The 25,448-nt window shown below is 31.4% G+C and overlaps 1 long non-coding RNA gene across 1 annotated transcript in view; it reads left to right on the top strand.

The window, feature by feature from the left end:
- The first annotated feature begins 307 nt into the window (after positions 1 to 307).
- The window catches only part of LOC107445981 (uncharacterized), a 63,470-nt gene continuing 38,329 nt past the window's right edge, over positions 308 to 25,448 (top strand). The window contains exons 1-3 of the long non-coding RNA XR_015430267.1: positions 308 to 2,960; positions 7,675 to 7,765; positions 20,808 to 20,851. This is a non-coding gene — a long non-coding RNA (uncharacterized LOC107445981). The remainder of the gene's footprint in view (positions 2,961 to 7,674; positions 7,766 to 20,807; positions 20,852 to 25,448) is intronic.

The raw sequence follows: 25,448 nt of genomic DNA, 5'->3' as shown, positions 1-25,448 counted from the left end.
TCGCCTTTTTTTTATTGAACAGCTTTATGCGTGGTTTTTACGTGTTCATTTTTTCCATATTTCCAATTTTTTTCACTTTTCTAAATTTTGTTTTTGAATTTTCCAGTTTTTTTAAAAAAATTTCTACGATTTCCTGTTCTTTTATTATTTTTCTGTGTTATACATTGCGCTTCAGCTTTTCATCGATTTTTGTTTAACATTTAGTATAGTGTAGTATAGTATTTAGTATAGTACAGTATTCAGTATAGTATTTAGTATAGTATAGTATTTAGTATAGTATAGTATTTAGTATAGTATAGTCAGTGTTTTTTTTTTGCAATTAGTTTCTTTCAATGTGTGTTTTAAGTGTGTTTTGCATTTTTTCAATGTTTTTCTGTAGCTTTTCCAAAGCGTTTTTCGAATGGTAACATTTTCGTTCAAGTACATTTGATCAAATTCCCTCTTCGTTTTATCGTCTTGTATTTTGAATTACTCCCCCTTTATGTATTTGTTACGTGTTCAGTTTTTCTTTAAATTTTACATTTTTTGCATTCAATTTTTAAAACATTTTCCAATTTTTACTTTTGATCTTTCCAGTTTTTCATCTGTTTGTGTTCTCAACTTTTTCATCTGGTGTTTGTGCTCCAAATATTTTGATCCTATGCTTGTGTTTCAAATTTTTCCATCCAGTGTTTGTGATCCAAATCTTCCAGAATTTGTGTTCCAAATTTTCCATACAATATCTCTGATCCAATTTTTTTACTTCCAGTGTTTGAGTTTTAAATGTTTCGATTTCTTTTTATCCAGTGTGGGGCTCCAATTAGTTGCTTCGAATTAATTAGTTCCAATTAGTTGTGTATGCATGTGTTTTTCCAAAGTGTGTGCCATATGTGTGTTTTGAATTTTTTCAATATTTTCCGATTGCTAAATTTTTTTTTCAAATGCATTCGATCCAATTTGCAATTTGTTTTATCGCCTTGTTTAAGCAGTTCTTTATGTACGGTTTTTACGTATTCCTTTTTTCCATATTTTAAATTTTCTGTATTCAATTTTTTCATTTTCTTCAATTTTGTTTTCGAATTTCCCAATTGTTTTTTTTCAATTTTTTCTAGGATTCCCTGTTTTTTTAATTATTTTTCCTGTGTTATCCATGGAGTTCCACTTTTCATTCGATTTTTTTAATATAGATTCTGTTATTTTTTTCAATATATCTGTTTGTATTCCTAGTTTGTGTTCTGATTTATTTCCGATGTGTGTTCAAAATTTTATTTTCCAATATTTTTTTAAAACTTTTAATTTCTAATTTAGAATTGTAAGTTGCAATTTTCTTTTCTTTCAATGTGTATTTCATTTTATTTTTCTTTCAATGTGTGTTTAAATTTTTTCTGCTTTCAATGTTTGGTTTAATTTTTAATTTCCAATTCATGTTTCAAACTTTTTACAATATTTTACGTAACATTTTTTTTTTCAATCCTGTGGTTGTGTTCCAAATTTTTTCACCTCTTGTATTCGTTTCAATTTTTTTCACCCAGTGTTTGAGTTTCAAACTTTTTATCCAGTGTTTGTGCTTCACATATTTTCATCCAGTGCATGTTATCCAAATTTTTTCGTCCATTCGTGCTACTACTTTTTCTTCCCCTGTTTGTGTTCCAATTGTTCCAATTTGTTTCTTCCAATGTGTGTGTGCTTTATTTTTTTCAGTGTGTGCTTAAAGTTTGTTTTGCATTTTTTAAAACTTTTTTCTGTAGCTTTTTCAGTGTGTTTTTCGATGGGTAATACTTTCATTGAAACAAAACTGCTTGAACTCACCAATGTTTTATCGCCATATTTGATTTTTCGTAGCTTCCATCTCTGTTTATATACGTGAATCACTTTGTTTTCGGTGTTCCATATTTTCCGCTTTTCAGTTTTTTTTTAAGAAATTTATTTTAAAAATTAGTATTTAATTATTTTCATGTTTCATATTTCGTTTTTTGATTAGTCTAGTTTTCTTTTTTACTGGTTATTAATTTACTATTACTTATTCAATTCCAATATGTATTCTCTATTCATTTCAGTTGAAAGTTCTTGTTTTTTCAATGTGTATTTGATTTTTGCCCATGTTTTTTATTGTTTTTTTTTCAATGTTTTTCTTCCTTTTAAGTTTTTTTAGCTTCTTGAATGAGTGTTTTGTTTTTCCAAATGGTGTATCACATTTTTCCCAATGTTTCTTAGATTTTTTCCATTGTGTACTCTAGTTGATTTTGATTGGTAAAATTGTGTGCATCTGATCAAATTCATATGTTTTTATAGACCCAACAACGTGTTTCGCATTACCCGTCCTTGCTTACGTTTGATTTTAAATTTTCACAGGTTTAACTTTTTTTTAAATCATTTTTTCAACCGTTTTATTTATTTCTCATTAATTCTTCCTCTTTTTCTGTTTTATTCCAATTTTTTTATAGTTTCAAATTCTTTTTAGTTTTTTTTTATGTTTGAGATTTTTATATGTATTTAAATTTTTTATTTTCACTTCAAAATTTTTATTTCTAATGTATCTGATAGATTTTTCTAGAATTTTTCTTTTAAAGTTCCGCTCTTTTCAGGTTCTTATCCGATGTAAATTAGTTTTTCACCCCATGTATGTTATAGTTTTTTTTCTCCTCTCTGTGTAACTTATAAGTGATTATTTTCAGTCGTTATTCTTGTACTGTGTTTCAATTGCTTTTAATGTCGTTATCGTTTACTTTTTCCAATTTTAATTTTTCTATGTTTTTTTTGGAACTTTAAATTGCTTGTTATTAATCCTGTCTCTAGTTTATACTAAGCTTTGTAGGACAAATTTCTGCTCAATAAACCGACAAATCGAGAACAACCTGACGAAGTGAGATGTTTGATGTTTGGAATCTGCCGGACTGAGATGAATCCATTTTCTTTTAAATTGCTTGCTATGAAATGATGAAGCTAAAAAGGATGATTTTTTGATAATTGAATCTTCAGCTGTAAGTACAGTTTAATTTTTAATCTATTATGTCAACGATTTCAAATCTTGCTTTTAATTTTAAATATGATCACAAATTTCACGCTACAGTTTTTTTTATGCAATTATATAGATTTTAAAGCTAAAAATTAATCCAAAAAAGAAATGAATTATATATTTTGCAGTGCGAAAAAAAAAGAAACGAGTCACCCCTAATGATCTAATCTTTACGTTCTGAGACTGAATCTTAATACGAACCATTAGGGAAACCATTGGGAAAACGTGTGGCAAATTAATTAGCGTAGACGATATTTTAAGTTACGAAATTAGACACAAAAACGTACGGTCTTTCTCGACGGATTCAGAATTCTGGCACCCAAGATATAGGAGGAAGGCGCAATCTGTGAAATTTGGTCCCCATAGTTTGGTCAGGAAAACTGTTCAAAGTTTTGACCCCTTCATGCTAGTTTTGCTTTTTGCGTATTTCAACATATCACCTGATTTTTTTAAGGTGAAGTGAAACATTTTTGCCTGCAATTATAAATTTCGTTTATCCAAAGATAATTCTATGCAAAAATATTATTATTTGTTATTTTTTATTGTTTTATTTAAAAATAGTCTAAAATTTTTGAACTGTAGGATATACAATTTCGTATTTTTTTAAAAAAAAATTTTACATTGCAAAATACAAAATTTGTGCGAAATTGGTCAAAAAGTTCCTGAGAAATCTTATTTAAAAAAAGTCGTATATAAAAATTCTCAGGTACTATTCGACCGATTTTACTGCACTTTAGTATCGAATCACTGTAATTTGATTCGCTAATTTGATTTCGTAAATTGAAATCACTGCAATTTTGTAACTGACCGATTTCACTGTAACATGGAAAATTTGCCATGGAAAATCACATTACATGGTGTGAAAAGTTGTATGCCTTATAATTCAAAATTCTTTCAACTAGGAAAATAAAAAATAATAAATGTTTAATAAAAGTTAATTTTTGCATGAAACTATCTTTAGGTAACCGAATTTTATAATTCCGTGAAAAATTTTCTCATTTCGCTTAAAAAGTTCCCGAAATATGGGGAAATGTGCTAAAATTAATATTTAGGGGTCCAAACTTCGGATTGCTGTCCTGATCAAACTATGAGGACCCTATTTCCCAGATTGCGACTACCCCCTGCTTCTTGAGTGTCATAAATCTAAATCCGTATTTTATTAAAAAGTTCGACTTTCATTGAAAAAAATTGTAAAATTAGCATTAAGAGGCTCATACCATCAACCGCTTTTCTGACCAAGCAATTGCGGTCATAGTGCGGTTACTGTTTTTATTTTGAGAGTGAGGAATCTAAATCCGTAAAAAAGGTATGATTATTAAGAGAAAGTACATTTTTGTTTCTGATTTCGAAGCTTAAAATATCGTCAGCATTAGTTAGCATATTTGATATCACTCCATCGAATTATTAAGATAATCCTAGAATGTGAAGATCCGATTCGTTGTTCGGGTGGATAGTTTATTTTTTGCCCTCTATACATACACTATTTTATGCAACCTTCTTAATAAAAAAATAAGCACTTTTATTATAGTTTCTTCAAAATTATTAGCTTTCGTTCGCTCCTGTAAATAAGATTGAAGCAACTGCGCATGCTCATATTTATTTTATATGATACCTATCTTTATGTTGGCATGATTTAAGTTTTGTTGGCTTGACAAAGCTGCAAGCACGCTGTTTATAGCTGTTAAATGTTATCTGTTTAAGCCTGCCTTCGAACTGAAAGCGTGAACCTAGAATGCGAATGTTAAGAAATATATTGATGAAATTTAGAAATGAATCCTGTATCCTCGCAACCATTGGTTCATTCAATGAAAATATAATTTTATTGGTTTTTGTTTATGGTAAATTTCATTAAGGCCACAAGAAACTAGGTATATTTTCGCTATTTCAAAATTATATTTATCTTAACTATGTAATTTAGTTTAAATAAGTTCAATAAGCAATAGAATTTTTATAATATTTTTAAAATATTAGTAATAAGCGTCATTATTCATCGCTGAATTCATCAAAATCTATAATCTACCAAATTGTTTTACTCAAAGATCGGACGTTTTACGTTGAGCAAAGCATCTTGAGTCGTATGCTACAGCTTTAAAGAAATAGTCTATAGCTTGTCTAAAGTAAGAACTCCCCTAGCCATACGTCTGGACTTGTGGCGGTGACTATGGTAACGAGGTATAAGTATGTCAAGTAGGTGTGTGAGGTCATTGTTTAGGACAAGTTATGGCTCAAATCGGCGAGAGAAAGTGAATCTTTTTTTTTTCGGTCTAATGTGTTATCTCTAGAGGGAAGAGAAGCTATCCTCCCTGAAATGAGCTATTCTTGTTTCCATTAGCAGCAGACAGCCTCAGACTTTACAGCGGGGGGAGTTCTTACCTTAGACAAACTATACATCCATTGTAAATATTTGTTTTGAATTTGTGGTCAAAGTTAAAATGATATTCCTCTACGTTAGTGTTTTTAACTAATGGATTTTTCCTTTACGTAAGTTTGATATTTTTCACGGGCGCATTTCAACAGAATTGACGCATGCGCACTGGAAAAGTACAAAGCACAGAAGAGAGCGTTACATTCAAAACACGCGTTAGCTGAATTGTGACCTACAAAAATAGGCGAAATGTAGGAAATCCTTAGCTCACGTGACAAAAATTTCTGTCTAAAACAAGCTTTAAACGATTTTTGAGCTAGAAGGAATGAAGCTTAAATTCAACTTCCCTATAATTTTTCCCTTCGAAATAAAATTTTTGGCTGTAGCTCTTAACTGATAGAATCCGAAAGTATCAAGTACAGGGCTGCGTGCCGGTGTTATTATTTAACCTACTTATGTTAGGACAACAAAAATTTTCTTAAGATATGGTTCGAAAAAAAAAAAACTAAAAAAACGCATTTTTTACCACACAACCACGTGTTTTAATTTTCTTCTAAACATTAACTGTTTGTAGGGAATCGTTAGCCACTCAAAATTTCTTACCTCACACGCCAAAAAAGTTACGGCCTAATTATCCTGTATACAACTTCTGATAAATTAATTTTGATAAGAATTTTGATTTTAATAAGTATTTGAAATTATTCTACGATACGTTAGCTCATCGTTGAAAATCGTGATCCAGATAAAATTTTTTCCCCTGTCAACTTTTAGAAAAAAATATACATTTTAGCTATTTACCGCATAAAATATCAAGTTTTACCAAATTTTTAGTCTAAAAAACAAGAGAACATGTTACACATATCGACAACTGGAAATTTTATTAAAAAGGAAATTCCATACAAACCTATGCGTAAGCTTGCCTTTACATGCCTATATTGTTGTTGTTAATTTATTGTTGTTAATTTACGTCGCCCTAGAGCTGCACAATGGGCTATTGGCGACGGTCTGGGAAATATCCCGGAGGATGATCCGAAGACATGCCATCGCAATTTTGATCCTCTGCGGAGGGGATGCCCCCCCCCCCAGCTGCGGTATCTCGACGACCTGCGCGCGAAGTCGAGCACTTTACGGTAGCACAGTTTAACGAGGACCAATACCGCACACCCTCGGTCCCTACGCAGGCTGATCCAAGTGGTCACCCACCCTCACACTGATCGCAGCCAGTGATGCTTGACTTCGGTGATCTGCTGGGAACCCATGGCTATATTGAATAAGAAATCGCTAGCATGCGTTGCAAGAGAAAGAAGAACCATTAAGCAATACTTATGTTTGATTATTTTTACTTCATTCAATTCCAACTATTAGTTCACACTCATTCTATATATTGTTCAAATTTTCAATCGTTAATGAAATACTTTTCATTCATCCACGCAACCTCAAATACATTTTCTTTAAACTTGTAGTGGGTTAGAGTTTTTTTCAAATATTAATTCATTCATTAAATAGGAAATAATCGAAATGGAATTTTCTGATGGATTAAGCATTAGTTATTGTTTTAAATTTTGCTATAAGCGAGTCAGTTTATTCACATATTTTAAAAATAACATCAGGGATAATTTCTAACTTATAGCTCTATTTGAACAAAAAAAGTAGTTGATTGCGCACATTTAAATATTTAATTTATTTATATTCACTGTGTCAGATAAATTCAATAAAGAACATTACGTGGTCCTCGTCACTAAATTTATACTTTTATAGTTATCTGATACCAAGCGCTTTTTTTTCTCCAATTCTTACTATTAGTACATACTCTCCCTATATATATATATATTTATATATCTTGTTCAAATTTCCAATCATTAATTACTTTTTAATCATCCATTCAAGTTCAAAGACATTTTTTGTAGTGGATGACACTTGATGTTAATTCAGTTTTTTCAAATATTAATTAATTAAATGTAATTAATAAATTTTAGTTTCATATGGGAGAAAAAAACTCTAATTATTTAATAAAAAAGTAACTAAAATAAAATTTATCTTTGTTGTATTGCACGATTAATTGACTTAAACTATTTTTTTTTACATTACTTGTTTTATGGTTCAGATAGTGTTTTAAAAATCTTTGAAGTCTAATTAAAACATAATTAAAATCTTTAGTCATTTCTTTTACGTTACTCACTTTTTTGTCTGTTCCGATGATCTTTAGCACCATGCACACATTTATTTTGTAGAGAAAAATTTTTGTGAGTTGTGATAGTTTTGTGATTTAAAATGCTTATTAAAACATTGCTTATGCTTATTTTCTTCTTTGCAGTATATGCAGGACAAGATGTGGCTTTCATTTGCAAGAGAGGGCAGAGTTATGACGTTAATTAAGCAGCATAATGTGTTGCAACATGGTTCTGGTAAGAATTTTATTTTCTCGTTCTATAAATTAAGATTTCCACGCGTTATGACCCCAAAACAAAATATTTCAACTTTTACTTTTACCTTTTAGTATTTATTGTTATTGCAGTAGAGGTATTTTTTATGCTTCTTTAAAAACTTTTGGTGCAAGCTGTCAACATTTCTTCTAAAACATTTTCTTCTCGAAGCTGCCAAATTCAACAGACAAACATTTTGCCCTTAACTTCTACTCCAATAAACTTAAATTTTAATAAACATAATCTTTTTTTTTATTTTTCATTAATTTAAAGAGAAATTAGTAGATATTAAAAAAAAATACTGAGAAAATCGCGTTGATTTTATGACGCTTCTCGAGTGATCTAATAATAAATATTTTGCTAAAAATATTCGAATCAATATTTTGAATACACCTCTCGTTAAATTCATGAAAAGTGTCTACTGATTGCTAGGAAACATAACAATTTTCATAACAAACATAAACATTTTCTTGATAATTTATAAAATACGTTTTAATTTACAGCAAATGTTGTAAGAAATTGTTAGCCCCCAAGAAATTTTCATTTACCCTACTGCTAAAAAAATTTTCAAAACAAAATTTAGCTGATTTCTGGACAAACAACTGAAAATTTGAATTTAATATCTTTATGTTATCATTATTTAGAAAATCAGTACTTCAATAAATATTTTCGTTAATCTCACCACAAAAATAATGATAATAATACAATGCATATTATAAGTTATATTAATATACAAGTTTTAGAGCTTTCTTGACAAAAGTAACCACAATATGAGCCATCAAATATAAGTCCTTTATGGGACAAAATAATCCTTATAAGCTATTTGTTTTACATTTGTCAAAAGAAAATGTTTCGGATTGATAAACTTTAAATTTAATTTGACCTAGAAACAAGTTCATTTTTATCCCACTTAAGCTTTTCGTTTAACCAAACCGTCAAAAAAAATATTGCTCAGACAAGTTAATACGAATCTTTGTCTTGGAAACCAGAAGTTTGAAATTTTCCTATAAGCAAGTTTTAGCATAATTCTGTTTTAAAGGAAAAAAAAAAAAAAAAAAAAAAAAAAAAAAAAAAAAAAAAAAACATCAGCTTGAACTTTACTTCCAAACGTTAGCATATTGTAGGGAATTATTAGTACATTCTAATGCAAATTAAAAATATTGTTGAAGAGTATGGCATGGCAAAAACAAGCTATAAATAATTTTTGTTCTTGTAACCTTAAATTCGAATTTTGCCTTTAAACATTAGCCCTTTGTAGTAAGCAGCCAGAATCTTTCTTTAATTCAAAATGTTCGTTCTTATGCATTCGTTAGGATCACTTGATCAAGTGTGGTTGTTACTATGAATGACTGAAATTAGTTGTTGTTGACTTCCAACGGTGAATGTTAACATTCACAATGTCCAAAATGTATACTAGGTCTAGTTAAGTGCCAATGCTCGGTATGCATTTAACCGGTACTCCTAATACTGATGTTTCTCCCAATCTAACCTCAGCAGATATTAAAACATCGAATAAATATAATAATATCAAATTAATAATAATAACATCGAATTAATAATATCAAATTAATAATAATAATATCAAAATAATAATAATAGTATCAAAATAATAATATCAAATTAATATAATAATATCGAATAAATTAATATCAAATCAGATATAACAAATATTTCGGACATTTACCAAAGTGACTATGTGATTGTTGACATTCACCGGTAAAATAGACATTTAGGTCCTTCACGGTAACATAGCTACGACGAAAATTGGTTTTGATTATTTTATGATTTACAAAACATGCCTTTAAAAACATGGCCAAAAACAAGTTTTAATTTTTATTTGACTTAAAAACCACAATATTGAATGTGACCACAAAATGTTACTTTCTTGCGGAAAGAAATTTTGATACTCCAGGCAACCCCCCAAAAGAAGTATGCAACGACATATGCTAGCATATATATTTGATAAAGAAATAAAATTTGAACGAACGTTACCCTACTCGAAACGTTAACATACCATAAGAAATAACCTATTCTAACTTCTCGTCAACGAAAAAGAAAATTGTTGCTAACGCAGTTTTTTATTGACTTAGAAACCACAAGTTTTGATTATTTTCCAAACGTTAGATAATTGTAGAAAATAGTTACAGTTCAAAAATAACAATTTTAAAAACTAAAACCAAAAACTAAACATTTGAATTTTGCCTCCAAAAGTCCATTACAGATAGTTATTGCGATAGACACCCTACCGAAAAAAGTGTGGACCAAAACTATCTTTTGCTAATTTTTAATAAAGCTAATAAAATTTTTAATCGGAATTTCGAATTTTATTATGAAATCTATGTTTATAAAAGAAATGTTAAGCCCTAATGTTTTCTCTAGCTATCCGCCAAAAAAATTATGATAATGACTTATATAGCAAATTTTATTTTACAAACCACAAGTTTTACCTTTAAATTTAAGCAAAAATGTAGGAAATTTTAAACCCACCAAAAATTTTCTTTAACCTACCAACTGAAAAGTAATAGTCAAAACAGATTTTAACTAATCTTTGTCAAAATCTTCTAGTTTGAATTTTTCCATCGAAATTCGTCTTTGAATGAACCTCTTCGTTTTAAACACTAAAATCATTTGAAATAAAATTCACAATAAAAAAAAAAATTGAATAAAGTTAAGCACTGTCAAAAATTAAAAGTAATAATATGAGTTACAAACTTAAAAATAATTTATTTCTTAAATTTGAAAAGGACAAATTTTTATCTTATTACAGAATTCTGAGTCTAACTCTGGTAATTAAAATATAATAAGTATCGAAGTCATTTACAATGAGTGAAAAAAATGTGTTGGTCAGGAATTTACTTTTCAAACACAAATTTTTAAGAAATATTTTACCAAATTCTTTCCGTGTACAAATATTAATGTTGAAAAACTTTGTAGCGTAATTACCACTGCAATTATTCAACTCTCATTCATTAGTATATAAACATGTTAACTGTATTCTATTTTGAGGTTCGTTTTGATAGATAATGGTTGAGATTTTCGTTAACGTACTCCTCGCATAGGTCAACCGGCCTGTGTCAGGGTTAGGGAACTGCCCTTGCATCAGAAAGATTCTGGGTACGAATCCCGGGCAAGGCCTTTCCTTCTCTGTACTATCTGTCCTTACTGTGGGCAACGTTGGCCCACCTAATGTGGTGCCCCTGAAATAGTGGCCCACAAATCTGCCCTTCAGATGCCTGTATGAGGTAAGTCATTCTCCAAGTGGGCATTGGAAGAAAATAAAAACGCATCGCATTGAAGACCTCCGGACGTGAACTGAACACGCCTACCTTGGCAGCAGCGTCCACTTTGATCTAAACACGCCTGCTTGGAACAACAGTATACTTCTCACTGAAACGCTCACTTGGATTTCAATACATCTAGAGTGATGGATAGAAGACAATGAACAGTTCACTTTTTATTTGTGATTGCGACATTATCCTCCTCGCTCTGTTACTGCTCAGTCTCGATCACACACAACGGGGATCTGTGCACACTGCTCATAGCAAGAGAGGAGCAATCATTAATACAGCTCTTACAATCAACGCTCAAAATCTTGTGATCTTAATACAGTTCTTCTGGCCTCTCATAAAAACCGCAATAAAGTGATATTCATTCATCGAATTCTATGGCAAATAAAATTCTGATGGGGGACCACAATTATTCAGTACCAATTTACTAGTGCTTCCCAACCTTTTTTTTCCAGTATTACCACCAAGGTTAGGTCAACGTTTGATAATTTTACCACGGCCCACTGAAGGAGGGCGCGAACTTTGTGTGTTATACTTTAGATGGTTTTGATTTAATAATTTTAATTTAATTGTTTTTAAACATCCTTCAAAACAGTTTCATTTGCGGTATGGGTGTGGCATAGGTGACTGATCTGAGTTTAATAAGTTTTATCTCACCACCCAGTCAACCTTACGTCCACACAAAGTCGTACAAACCCGAGAGAAATACACAGTAAAAAAATGGAAGCAATTTAATGTTCCATGTCGAGAGTTGTACTATTTGATCCATAGACTGGAGGTTGAGGACCAAAACCGAGCTTAAATTTGGAAGCAAAATTCAACTTTTTAATTATTTTTTTTTTGTCAAAAACTAACTAAAATTTGCCTCAGCTATACTTTTTTCGTGATTTAGCAAACTAAACTTTTTTCTAGCATAAAGTATTGCTACTATGGGCGAATGTTTGAATGCGAAATTAAAATTATTCGTTTTCGAGTTCAAAAGTCAGTTTAAGATTGTTTTTTCAAAATACCTTTTTATAGGTGGGATAGGAAGCAAAACATTTTGGTGGGAAAATATAGGCTAATTATCTAATGCAATGGACTTATTTTTGAACGGAAAACTAAATTTCTGGGAATCCAGGTCAGAAATAAGCTGTACTTGTTTTTGCCAGAAAACTGCTTAGCGTTTTGAAGTGGGGAAATTTTTTAATGGGTCAACGAATGGGTAAAAAATACTCGCCACAAACAGTACTCAGAAGTATTCTGAATGACACACTAGACAACACTGAATAATATTAATAAATAAAAAGAAATTAACTTTTATTATACAATTTTTCTTCGTGATTCCTGTTTATGAATGCGTATTACTTACCCAGGGTGCGTAACGATTTTAAAAGCCCTTAAAAGTGCTAATTTTATTCGGGGTTTGTAAAAAGTGCTTAATTTTCTATCTGTTTAAAAGAGATTTTTTCTTTTCCGAATCGGTTGTGGCTCTAAATTACAAAAAATGCATGATTTTCGCAATTTTCTCCGCAATATTTATCAGAAACTAGTTATTTTATCACGATTATGTAAAGTTTTTGAAAATATTTTTGAATTTTATTGATTTTATGTTCATAGATTAAAAAATTTAAGCGATAGAAAAAAATATAATTTATATTACTGCACGGATCCTAATTATGATTTTTTTTCCCCGAAAGTGATAAAAATATTATTTGAGTGATAAAAAAGTAATTAAAAGGTGCCTATTTTTTGTTGAAAAATCTGGCTATGCACCCTGTTACCTATTGCTATAACGTGGTGATAATAGTTAAAAACTCACTTCATTCATCGCTGATTGGTGAATATTTCAAAATTTTTTATGCGCTTTAAACCATAGCCTCACGAACAACATATCCACACTCACAAGAAATGATGAAAACTAAAACGAAGAGTCATCAGTAATGAAGTTGTGAAGTTCGTCAACAACCGACAACGTCATCAAAAGTTAACTCCAGATAGAATCGAGTTAACACCCAACCAAAGAATTAAAGATTTAAGCAAGATAAAAAAAAAAGGCGAATTAAGAAAATATCATTTAAAATAATAATAATAATTCAAAATGGAAAAGCGCTAAAAGAAGCTAAAACCAAATTTGTCTTAATTCAACAATTTAGAAAGTTAGAAACAATTCAAGCAAAAATTTTTTTCTAAGGATATGTATGTTGCAAAAACAGCACTTCATCGGGTGGTACACTGCCTGCTAACAAACTGGAGTCTTCTGCAGTCATTAGTTAAACCAAAAACTGACTCAGCATCGAGGTACCATAATGGATAAACTAAATGAGAAAAAGCATTTAAAAATTGAAATGAAAATGCAAGAAAAATTTAATGATTTTGTTATATTTTTTAAATTTTCAAAGTGTTTAATATAACAAAGCAATTGCTCAGGTATAGCTTATTAATCCCAGTAGACCCTTGATCAAGTCTATCTGCAGGACCCCCTGTTAACCTACGTGACGGATCATGCGATATGAAAAAATCCGTCATCTTACTATTCATATAAATAAAAATTAAGCGTAAAAAGAAAAAACTCATTAATGCATATTAAAATTTAAAGAAATATAAAAAACTAACCATTACACGAACAGCACCAAAATCTCCATTAAAATATCAATTAAATCCAGATAATGAATTAATTTATATATTAATTTCTAAACGAGTTTGAGCAATTGCAGCTAATCCAAATATATCTAATTAGAATGTCTAATTAGTTTTAGTTCATAAAACAGTTACAATCTTAGGAAACTTTCTTTTTCCTCCCGAAACGATAAATGATAAAAAACACAATTGTTTCATTATCAGCATTTATTTAAAATAAATGAAACAGTTTTAAGCACCATAATTTATAAATTTATATAGGTATTTATGATTAGAACTGTAACCTCTTAGTATTACATTCTGAAAATAAATGTTTAAATTATTTTCATAAGATCAGTTAACAGAATCTCAACTTTTTATTTTATTGCATTTATCTCTAATTTTGTCGAACGTATTAACCCATTCCTTCCCTAGCGTCTTCTCAAAAGACAGTAAAAAAGTGAAAATTGTTTCATTATTCGGATTTATTTTGCACAAAGTAGCTCTATCAACGGCAATATACTACATGAGGGCCGGGATAGCCTGGTTGGAAGGGCATTGAGCCAATGTTTAAGAGGTCGTAGATTTGATTCCCGCCAGCCGATGACTCCCCATGTAGTAAATGATGACTGATGCACGTTAAATCTGTCGAGTCACAATATCCTCAATGTTCCCGTAACAAATCATACCTCTGGAGGTACTGATCCAGGAGTTTCCTTGTCATCTGGATTGGTTCAAAATTATAAGGGTTTGGAGTTCAACATTGGTAGTCGCAAACCCGAAATTGGGTCGACTGTTCAACGACGGATATAAAATATAAAAAAAGCGTAAATAAGAAAAATATATAATTTGGGGTTCACTAATTACAATTTAAATGAGGAACAGACAAAAAGCTGTCAAAATATGAAAAATTAAAATTACCGTCGTAGACCCAAAAATTGGGTCGGCTGTTTAACAACGGTTATCAAATACACTCTATAACAAAAAAATCGACGCACCAAGATGCAATCATCCGATTGCTTCTTGGTGCCAGATTACAGTGGTGCATGACTGGGGACGAATAGTCTTTAGCGACGAATCCCGCTTCTAACTGTGTCCTGACGATCATCGAAGACGTGTTTGGAGACGCAGAGGGGGAATTCTGCCTTCACTATTGCTCGCCACACCGGCCCTAAACAAGGCATTATTGTCTGGGGTGCCATTTCCTTTGACAACCGGACCCCTTTGGTCGTCATTAGAGGTATACTTACTGCACAGCGGTACGTCGACGACATCATAAGACCTGTTTTGCTACCGTTCCTTTTGCAGTGCCCTGGGCTGGTTTTTCAGCAGGACAATGCCAGACCACATACTGCGTTGCTATGAACTGTCTGCAAGCTTGTCAAACTCTTCCTTGGCCTGCCAGATCACCAGATCTCTCTCCCATCGAGCATGTCTGGGATATGATGGGAAGGTGATTGCATCTGGCACGGAATGTTGATGACCTCGTTCAACAATTTTGTCGAATTTGACAGGAAATACCGCAAGAGACCATCTGAGAGCTCTATCGGTCTATGCCAAGCCGTGTGGCAGCTTGTATCCAGGCTAGAGGCGGGTCAACACCTTATTAAACTTGTTCCTGTAACTCTGCAATAAATTATTCAATTGTTCTGAAATTTTAATCATTTACTATTCTGTACATTGTCTTCCTATCCACCAATTTTCGTTTCAATCGGACATTTCCTTCTTGGTGCGTCGATTTTTTTGTTATAGAGTGTATATAAGCATGGTGCGTAACGTTTTTAAAAAGTGCTTAAATGTGCTTTTTTTTTACTTTAGTATTTCAAAATCCTTTATAGCTGCCTTTTTCATAGGGTGTTTTTAAAAAGTTCTTAATTTTATTACTTATGTAGGTTACCAAAAATTATAATGGTTCATGATGGAATTATTGATGGTTGCCGTCAAGATTATGTGGGTCCATCAATGGAGCTCCATCAAAATTTTTGACTTTTGTATTCTCCGATTAACGAACTGACCCTAAAAGTTGCTTACTTAAATTAAGGGATAAATTATTTATTTCATGCCTATTATAGAAGACGGAGAATTTTAAAGTTCTTGGAAAAAATTCTTGAATATTGAAATAAAAAATTAATAGAATGCTAGTTTTAAACTGTTATTCTTTTTGAGTTCTTACCATAATTAGTTTATAGTAACGATTTGCGCGAAGGGTCCCTTGCACAGTAGATTGACCAATGAAAGGCAGATTGACCTTTGCCCAAGTATTTAGACAGGCATGCAGACATTAATCGTAGTAATTTTTATATAAAATTAATGCTAACAGCACTGAATTATTTTTAACAATTATCTTAGAATTATGTTTACGCAAAATTAAATACTTTTAGCTACTAGATTTCATTTAAAATCAAAGAATTCAAAACTAATTTTAAAATATATTCCTTTATTAAAATAAACTACAGATCAATCGAAATATCTAAAACCCATAGGATGTTTTTCATTGCTTTACATAATAATAATTTTCCATATAAATTTTAACAATAAAAATCTTTACTCTTTGTAAAATTAAACTTAAAATGAATATGTTAGTAAGCAAAAGTAAATGCATGTTATATTCTTTAATTTACCTAAAATAGTTAAATTAATAATTAAATTAATTAATTTTAAAATTATTAATTTAACTTAATAACTAATAATTTAAATAACTTAAAATTATTAATTTTAAAACAAAATCATCGTAGTGCAAAATAAGTCTCAACATTAAGTGGAAAATATACTTCAATTTGAAGATATTTTTATTAAGTAAATTATAAGAGGTTTTACATAGCTTAAATATTTTTAAAGAAATTTCTAAGCTACAAAAAAATGAAACTTAATCTATTTTTGTGAGTTGTAATAGTATAATGTTAAAAGTTTAGGATTTTTGACACCACGTGCTCTCTTAAAATGAAAGAGTGATTAACCCCAGGGCTAAAGAGAATAGAAGGGCTGGTTCACTCCTTTGAAGTAACTCTAGCCGCGCCAATCCTCCGATTTTCTCTAGTGACGTCACTTTGGCGCAAAGCTCGCACTTTTTTTCAAGAACGGAGCGTTCGGCCTTACCAGCTCTAACTAATATTAGATCATTTCTTTTTGCGAGATATTCTAAAATATTTGTTGCTTTCTATAATGATTTTCCTCAGTTTTTGCAGTGAATTTACAAGAATTTAAAACTATCATCGAAATGCCAGTTTGCGCGATTGCAACTTGCAAAAATTCTGATACAAAAACAAAAGGAAAGTGTATAATTTTTCGCGTGTTCCCTAAAGTAAATGAACAACTATGTAAAGAATGGATTCCGAAATGACACAGTTAATATAAAACAGCAATACGTTTATTCTGTCGTAAAGAACTTTTATAAAAATTCATTATCTAAATAGAAACCGCCTCGTTACTTCATAAAGAAAGGCAGGTGAAAAGAATTAAAAAATTGATAAAGTCAAAGAAAATGAAAATGTAAATAAAAAGTATAAATAAAATATATAGTATATAGTTGAAATTCTCCTAATTTCATAACATATTTTTTAATGTAGTTATTCTAAATATTTATGATTTTTTTTAAAAATTATATTCTCTTCAATTTAAATATCTATAAATTATATCATGGTAAATTTAAATGTCTATAAGCAATTGTAAAATTTCTAATTTCATTATGAACCTAAATTATTATTTTGTATCAGTAATTAGCGTTTAAGGTTGATGTTTCCTAATGATTAAGTATGAACAAATTGCTATTAACGACATATTTTAAAATCAGGGATTCTAAATTTAACTTAACTTATCGTTATAAGAAAATATGTAGATAGAAAAAGTGTCGATATATGCCTTCATTTTTCTTAATAGTTAAAGTTAAAACTGAACTTTTTAAAATAAAGTATTTATCGTGTCATTTTCACCAACTAGCAAAACATTTTTATAAGTTTAAAATGGTATTTTTTTTAATATAATAACCAAGAAAGTTTTTTTTTAACTATGTTTATGAACGGAAATAATGTGTTAATTACGTAAAGTTTGAAAGCTAATAACCAGAAAAAGTCTAACTTATTTTTACAAAGAGAAAGATGCGAAGTTACCATATCTTTGCTTGCGATCTCCGAGATCTGTAGACACAGTGACGTCATGAGGAGGGAAATCGTAGCTTCAGCTCTAAGAGCGGAGTGAACTAGCCCTTGTATTCTCTTTAGCCCTGACTCTAACCAAACGAAACTTTTCAGCCAAAAAGATTACCCAAGTCAAACTTTTTGATGGTTTTCCCTTGATGGACCAACATAATCATGATGGTAACAGTCAATAATTCCATCATCAATAACCATCCTATAACCATCAATAATTCCATTCTATTTTTTGTTGGTAACCAACATAAGTAAAAATCACCCCAATGTAGAAATTCTAATCGATTTATGATGGTCCAACGTAAGAAAAGCAACTTGTTTTGATGGTTTGTTCATCATAGTTTCTATCATAGTTCCTAAGAAATCAAATGTTGGAACGATCATGAACAGCCATCATCCTAATGTAGGAATTCGGACTGATTTATTCGGGCCAACAAGAAAAAACAAACAAATTGTTTTGATGGTATATTCCTGAAAACAGCAAGAATTCACTTTAAATCATAATTGAAATGTATAGTTAGAACCATCATGGTATTAAAGTAACCATCATAACCATTAAGTAAGTTAACCATCATAGTATTAAAGTAGAACTTTCCATCATGAAATGATAGAAGTTTGTTGGCATATCAAAAACCAGGGTGACCATCAAATGATGTTGGATCATCATGAATCGCACTGAAGCCAATATAAATCATCAAGATGTTGTGATGGGACCATCAAGAAGTTTGACTTGGGTATGGCCAAAAAAACTTTTGGCTAAATTTTGACCAAAAATGACAGTTTGCGTTTTGCATCAAATTTTAAAACTGTTGTAGGGAAGTGGTGTTAATCCACACGCCTGTATATAAACATGTTTTAGTTATCATAGATCAGAAAACTAGAAAATTTAATTTTGCGTCAAATCTTTCGCTCAAATTAAAAAAAAAAATTATTCCCTCCCAACAAAAAAAATGTTACCCTATTCGCCGAAAAAAGTAGTGACTAAAACAAGCTATGTTTATTGACTAAAATATCACAATTTAAGAATTTAACTTAAAAATGTTAGTCCAAAGAAAGTTTTCTTCAGCCCATTAGCAAATTAATATTCTGAATCAAAATTTGGCTAATTTTGATTTAGGAACAACAAATTGAACTTCGTCTTCGAACTTTGCCCCAATGAAGGAAATCGTTAGCTTCTTCCACATAACGGAAATTCTTGTAGTCTCCTTATCCACCAAAATAAAGTATGGAAAAAACGAAATTAGCAAATATCTAACCAAAAAAATTATTAAGTTTAAATTTCGCCTTTAAATTAGAGTGCATCATTGAATTAATTATCTTAATAAATTGGGGGGGGCTATTAGGCCTATAATTATTTTCCCTCGTAGGGTACACTAGTGTCTGGTAATATAGTACGTGATCCAATTTGAATATTATGGGCCAATATTAAGGTGACATATAGGGCCTTGTTGTTATACAGAAAGTTGAGTCAACAGCAAATTATGGCTAATTGGTAAAAGTCAGTAACCCGAAAAGTTAATTTTTCTTACGAACCTGAAGAAACTGTTAACCAACCCACAAAAATCAATAATTGCTGAAATCAAGTTAGCTAATTTTTGATCAAAAAATTCAAGTTTTGCTTACAGAGCTTAGCGAAACGAATAACTAGATTAAATTCAAGTACCAAAAGTTTTTGTTAACTCAGTCTTAAATAGTTAGAGCTGAAAAATATTTAACTAGAATAAAAATAAATCTTATAATTTTTATAATTATATTTTTATTTAGTTATATTTCTATTATGTGTTATAATTTTTCACTCAAAATTCAATACTATTGTATAAAATGGTTTGGCCATCTAAAGTATTTGTTAATCAACTCTCGGTTACCTTAAGGCTGTGGTAATAAACCATTGATATCAAATCTCAATGATAATAAATGTTTCATTCATAGAGTTAAGGTTATAAGGATATAACAGGTTAAATTCTTTTCAAACCATTTATTCAAAATATTTGTATAACATAAACAAACGAATAAGCATTATTATCAAACTTAAACATTATGCTGTCGTTATGCGACCAAGCTAACTAGTAAAGAGTATAGTTTTTCTATGCAAAGAACTCCCCTAGCCATTCGTCTGAAGAGATGCACTTCGAGGTGCACTATTTCTTGTTTCCATTGTAGCAGACGGCCGTAGGCTTCGTGGCGAGGGGAGTTCTTTTTATAGTCAAACTATAAGTGCCAGTTCTTCACCTGACGAAGGATGTTTATCACAGGGTTGCCTTTTCCTGACTGATGCACGTTAAATCTGTCGAGTCTCAAAGTCCTCCATGTTCCCATAACAAATCAATACCTCTGGGGGTACCGATCCAGGAGTTTCCTTGTCTTCTGGATTGGTTCAAAATTACAAAGCTACGGCGTTGAACATTTGTAGTCGTAAACCCAAAAATTGGGTCGACTGTTCAACGGCGGTCATAAAATAAAAAAATAAAAACCTTTACTCGAGTCGTGATGGCTCTGGGGATAGAGCGTTCGCCTTCCAATGAGGTGAACCGGGGTTCGAAGCGGCGATGACTGATAGATACGAATTTCGCATCCGGCTTGCATCGACCACAGTGCTGACGTGTCCTCAGGGGTAGATGGATCATGGGCCAGAGTCCCCTTGCCGTCATGCTAACCGTGGGAGGTTCTCGTGATCTTCCTCTCCATGTAACACAAATGCGTGTTAGTTTTATTAAATAGTCCTCCACGAAGGAAAATTTCTCCCAATATTTGATCCAGGAGTTCCCTTGCCTTCTGGATTGGGTTCAGTGAAAATTACAGGTTAAAACTGGTGAGATCGGCGATCACTGCAAAGGAATAAGTTAATAAATTAAGAAACAAAATATTTTTTTGTTTAAGATCTTAAAAGCAGATAAAAATGCAACTTTTCAATTATAAATGCATCTTTTTATTGTGCAGTTCAGACTGCTTTTTTGAGGTATTGTTGTTCTACTATAGCACCTATTTTTGTTATAGGAAAGAGTTAATCCAGCTGTATAACGTAGTGCAACAAATTATAGGTAAGAATGCAATTCTCATTTTTTATTTATTTTGACACCTTTACTTGTTTTGACCAAAAGTTTAAATTTTTCAATATCTGTTTCATTTTTTTTTCAAAACTGCAGCACAAATGAATAATTACTATTGCTATTAACATGAATTCTGATTTGCAGTTTTGAAAAAAAAATATGAAACAGGCATTGAAAAATTTAAATTAATCCATTTATTATTTTTTAATCCATTTATATATTTAAACCTATTTATTATTTTTTTGTAAACTGCAGCACAAATGGATAACTACTATTGCTATTAACATGAATTCTGATTTGCAGTTTACAAAAAAATAATAAATGGACCACCACAAATAATTTTTGATCTAATGAGTGGATCTTTACTCTCTTGATCTCAATTTGAATGATTTGAGGGGGTAACTTCAAACATGCTAATTAATTTGTTCAAACGATATTTTAAGTTACGAGATCAGACACAAAAACGTACTTTCTTTGAACAAACATATCGTCTGATTTGAATAGGAGGTAGCCGCAATCTGAGAAAGAAGGTCCTAGGGCTGAAGAGTGGTCCTGATTTTGTACCCCTTGATGTTAATTTTATTTTTTGCGCATTTTATCATAACTTGAGAACGTTTTAAGCGAATTGAAAGATTTTTCGCGCAATTATAAACTTTGTTTTTCAAGAAATAATTTCTACCGAAGTAAAACCTTTAGTAAATATTTGTTATATATTTTTATTTTATTCAGTGATAGTAAAAAAAAAATTCTAAGGTACGCAATTTGAGCTACATTTCAGCGAATGCAACTTGAAATGGAGAAGTATAAATTCTGAGCTAAATCGACTGAATAGTTCCTGAGAAATCAATTTTTAAATATAAGACTTTTTCGAACAATGCTACTTTTTCAAAATTCAATCGCTCTGGAACTATTCGACCGATTTTCTTTTTTACCATTCAAAATTGAATTATTTAAAATGATATAAAAAATGTATGTACCTTACTATTCGAAATTTTTTCATCATATCTATACTTTTCATAATTTAAAGTACTCATTGCAGTGTGAAAATTAATTTGCTGTTTCGTTAGCGATAAAAATATTTAATTTGTGTCCATTTTGGGAGTAAAAATACAGCTGAGAAACTGGTGAAAATTACTTGGTTAAAACTGGTGAAAAAGACTGGGGAACATTGCTGTTTAAAATGGGTGAGAGTATCGAGCACAGCACACTCCCCCCACATGTTTCACTTGCTATACTTTTTTTGGAAAACGCACAGTTCTTCCAAATATTTTTTTTGGCTTCCTAATTTACATGAGTACACCGTATTTCACACTATACAGTCTTAGATATTCCAGAAGGTTGTAGAAATTCACTTTAAAAGAAGGCAGGTTTCACCCACCTATAGTTCTTTCCCCAGGAGTTGGCACTTCACCCCCCTTCATCTCGTGGTATCCGATATAACTATTTCTCTATTTTTGGGAGAAGGGTGTGAACAATTCTCAACAAGGTTGCTATTTGGCGATCGTATGACTAAAATATTTATTTCGCAATCGTTAGGTGCATTTTTTTAACATTTAATATTTCATAAATTTGATATTTTTTGATTTTGAGTGAATAGTTTGTCCTTTTTGAGACAAATATATTTAATTAGTTAGAGTAAGGAAAGGTATAAAAGCAGATGATAAAGCGAAGTAAATGACTGAAAAAGAATACGCTGTTTGCGCATTAAGGGCTGTTTCAATTTCAAGAGCGGAGAAGTTTCTCCTCTTACTTTCCGCTCTGAAATCAACTCCGAGGAGATGGAGTCAAGTGTCAACTACTGATGAAAGAAGTAGAGATTGTTGACCTCTAATAATCAACATAAAAAATTTTATCAGCTCGCTGAAGCACTAAAAAAGGTTCATCTAAAGGAGCCTGCAAAGGTTCATTGCTGATGAAGACGTGACTTTTAAGGCTGGACGCGCTCACTTTTAAAAATGGCAGGAAGCTGGAGAAGTTCTGATGGTAGAGAAATGTTTTTGTCAATAATAGACAAGCTGGAGTTGGGGCGAGTTCATTGGAGTAGAATCGAAAAGCTCAACTGGGGTGCAAAGTGTTGTTCTGCAGACGAGCTCTGCAGATGGTGACTGTAGATCTTCCATATATACAGCTCAAGAGGATAGCCGGTAAAAAGGCTGACCAATTGTCTTGTTGCATAACTATAACTACGTTTATTAAGCATCAATTCACTGTAATACATGTTAACTCGATTCAGTCTTGAGGTACTTTTGATAGATGAAGGTTGACATTGTCGATTTCTACTTTCCCTACATTTGTGACCTGCGGACGTGCTATGAAGATACTTGCTTTCATGTATGGTACTCATTAAAAAGTTGACTTTCTATTTGTTACTGAGTCATCGTCCTCCTCACGCTGTTGCTTCTCCGTTTCATTTATGCGCAACGTGATGCTGCACACACTAGACTGTTAATAGCAACACAGGAGAGACCACATACACTACCATGAACTTAATACAACTCTCACCACAAATGCTCAAAATCCGGTAAACTTAACACAGCATTTCCGGTCTTTGGCAAATAAGGCAACTAGTAGTATCCATTCATCGAATTCTATCCTTGATGAAATTTTGGTGGCGGAGTAGGATGGCACTACGATTGTTATACATCAATTGAAGTGCAACAGGAATATATACATCAGTGCAGCTTTCAAGGATCGGTGCCATCTTTCTATCATTCCTTTACTTTGAGGATGGTAAGGTGAGGATCAAACTCTTTTGATGCCCATGAGATGTGCTAGAGTTTTGAAGGATTTACTCTCGAACTGACGACCCTAGTCGGTCGTTATCACTGAAGGTGATCTTAAGCGGGCAGTCCCGCAGAGGACTGATCGTAAAGACACGGTTCCCAGTAGAACACAGAAGTCAAGCATCACTGTCTGTGATCAGAAAGCGGGTGGGTGATTACTTTGATCAGCATGCGTAGGGACTGAGGGTGCGCGGTATCGGTCTCGTTAAAGTGTTCTACCGTAAAGTGCTCGACTTCGCGAGCAGGTCGTCGGGCTGCCAAAGCAGGGGAGCCATCCCTTCTTCAGAGGATCAAAATTGTGATGGCTTGTCTTCGGATCATCCTCAGGGATGTTTTCCTGCCAATAGCCCATTGTGCAGCGATATAAATAAAGTTTCTGCCTACCTTACAAAGTGGGTAATACAAGAAAGCCTCGGCTTCCCTGTATTCGGAACCCATCTAGTATGTCTGTCCATCATCGTTAAGCAGTATCAGGGTCCTTAAAAGTCCTTAAAAACTGCTTAACTTTTATTTTGGAAAATAAGGGCCCTTAAAAGTACTTAGTTTTGGTTCTTAGAAGTGCTTAATTTCTCAGCATCACTATAGTTGATAGGGACAATTTTTCAGTTCAATGTTTTAAAACAAAAAGTCGTTCTTTTATCACCTAGAATTAGATCATGCACGGAGAGTAAAGCATTTTAGAGAGATAAGAAGTGATGTGTGTGAGATGGCTACTGGCAAGGAGAAGAAAACATGTCTTTTTATTAATATATTGGTTCTTTCATTAATATATTCTGCCTTTTGCCTCGAATGATACTCTAAGAAAAGAGTGACATTCTAAAAGAAAAGAATAGAGTGTGGACAAGGGAAATACTGCAGATGGAAGAGATAGTGCTTTTTTGAGGGGTAGTTCTAAGGTACTTAAGTAGGAGACCCACACTGACCTTCAAAATTTACAGAATTCAAGAAATTCAGTTCTACTGGTAATGAATCTGCTAATAGGAATAAAGTAAAACCCTAAGAAAAGAAGTATGAGAAAAAAATTTTGATCTAGAATCCATAATGAAAATTATTTCCATAAATCTTGAAAGAATTAAATAAATTTGTATAATATTTCAGTGTGTAATAAGTAACTTTAACTGTAAAGCAGCAGCATTTTTCAAAATTCTTGATTGTACTAAAAATTAGACAGATATGTAATAAACAGGGTTTGAAAAATCCTATCCCACCTAGGTTTTATGTCAAAAACCTGAGATTTATTGAGTTTTTGAAGAAAAACCTCGAGTTTTTTCAGAAATATTTTTAATTTTCATTTCTGAGTTCTAAATAATGCATGATTTTCTCCTAACAAGAAAGTTAAATATTAGGTAACTATTTATAACTTGTTTTGCCGCAATGCAAATTTTTTTTTTTAAAGTTTTGGATTGTTACACAGTTAGATTGTTTTTGTTTCTTAAGGATAAGCGGATTGTTACATAAAAATTTAAATCTACTCAATTAAAAGATCACAAACTTTTTGTTATTAATGTCGATTAGAATAAAATTCAAACTTAGATTTTAATAATCATTTTTCTCAGTTAACATTGCAACTTAATATACTGTTTCTTTTTTTCTTTTTAATATATTTTTTTAAAGTTTCTATTCAACTTTTGGTTGCTTTAACTTTAGTAAATGTTTTTTGTCAGATTGTTTATTAATATTAAAGTTAATTCCTAATATCAGTTTTGGCTGGAAATAATTGTAAAGCTCATCTTAAAAGTAAATATAACACATTTGCTGTTGAGGAATAATTTCAAAGTGGTTAAGTTACACATTACTTTCAATAT

The sequence above is a fragment of the Parasteatoda tepidariorum genome, chromosome 11, assembly GCF_982258835.1.
Source record: "Parasteatoda tepidariorum strain Cologne lab strain chromosome 11, Ptep-v5.0, whole genome shotgun sequence".
NCBI lineage: Eukaryota > Metazoa > Arthropoda > Arachnida > Araneae > Theridiidae > Parasteatoda > Parasteatoda tepidariorum.
Note: the sequence above shows the minus strand (reverse complement) of the source record. Positions and strands in the feature narration are given on the sequence as shown.